This window comes from Orycteropus afer, unplaced genomic scaffold (genome assembly GCF_000298275.1).
Source record: "Orycteropus afer afer isolate SDZICR_OR568_19922 unplaced genomic scaffold, OryAfe1.0 scaffold00205, whole genome shotgun sequence".
Classification (NCBI taxonomy): domain Eukaryota; kingdom Metazoa; phylum Chordata; class Mammalia; order Tubulidentata; family Orycteropodidae; genus Orycteropus; species Orycteropus afer.
This window is the reverse complement of record NW_006921792.1, coordinates 984,980-986,272: the sequence shown is the minus strand read 5'-3', so window position 1 is coordinate 986,272 and position 1,293 is coordinate 984,980.

Genomic DNA, 1,293 nt, shown 5'->3' with positions numbered 1-1,293 from the left:
ACTTCCTCCCAACAGTCACCTCTTTCCTGTGTCCATCCCTCCATGCACTCCTGTCCCCTGAGCTGTCTCCCGGTGCATAAACAGCCCTTCTTTCTCCCGTGATTATTCTCTACAAGGAGTGTATCTCCCTTAGGTAAATGTTCAACTCCTATGCCTGTTTTTTGTTTGGCTGGAAGCCACAGGTGTGGGTTCAGTTCCAAACCTGAAGGGCAACTAGGGGCCACAGTCTCAGTGGTTCCACCAGACTCTATCAGACCAGCAAACCTGGTCCCCTCTTTTTTTTCCCCAAATGATTTTGAGTTTTGTTCCACATCATTCTCCCTCTCTATCCAGGATCTCTTATATAGATCCCCCTCCGAGTGGTTGACATTGTTAGCCGGGCACCATCTAGTTCTTCTGGTCTCATAGTTGTATAAGCTGCAGATTGCATGGTATACCAGTCGCTAGGACTAATTGTTTCCATGAATCTTTGGTTTTATTCATTCTTCTTTGCTCTGGACAAGGAGAGACCCATTGTTGCATGTAGATTGTTGCTTGCAAGCTTTTAAGATCCCAGTTGCTACTCGCCAAAGTAGGAGGTGGAACAATATTTTGTATAGTATGTTATTCCAATTGAGCTTGATGTCCCGTGTGATTATGGTCCTGAGCCCACAGGTTTTCCTGAGCCCATATTTTTTTTGCCTTTTAGGGATAGTTTTCAAGAAATCCAAGTGGAATAGTGTTTGGCAGGGTAGCTATAGCAAGAATGAACAGAGGAGTGTGGGGAATGGAACATTATGTATGTGAGAAGAGGAAGAGAGAAATTGGGGAAATTATAGGAGAGTCATGATGGCACATTGATAATTGCTGCAGAAACCAAAGTTTCTGGCTAAAGGTGGACTTAGACAGGCTTCTATGGAATAACAGAAAATATTGCATCCCTTACCTAAGATTATTGAAATCTTTTCTTAGAATTTAAAATCATTAAATAAAAAAATTAACCTTTTGTCATAATGTGACTGCTCTAGATAAACTGCTAAGAGAAAAATACATAAAAGTGAAAAAAATATAAAAATGATGGGCTTGCAGATGAGATGTATAAATAACTTGAATTATTTCTATTTGCAAAATAGATAGATAGCCCTTTACCTGTCTTAACTATGAGAGATAAGATGTGTAAGTAGCATCAAAATTTATGTTATCTTTCTAAGACCAAACCCAGTGCCATCAAGTCGATTGTGACTCATAGTAACCCTATGCAACAAAGTAGAACTGCCTCATAGGGTTTTTTTTTTTTTTTCTTTAAATTTTTTA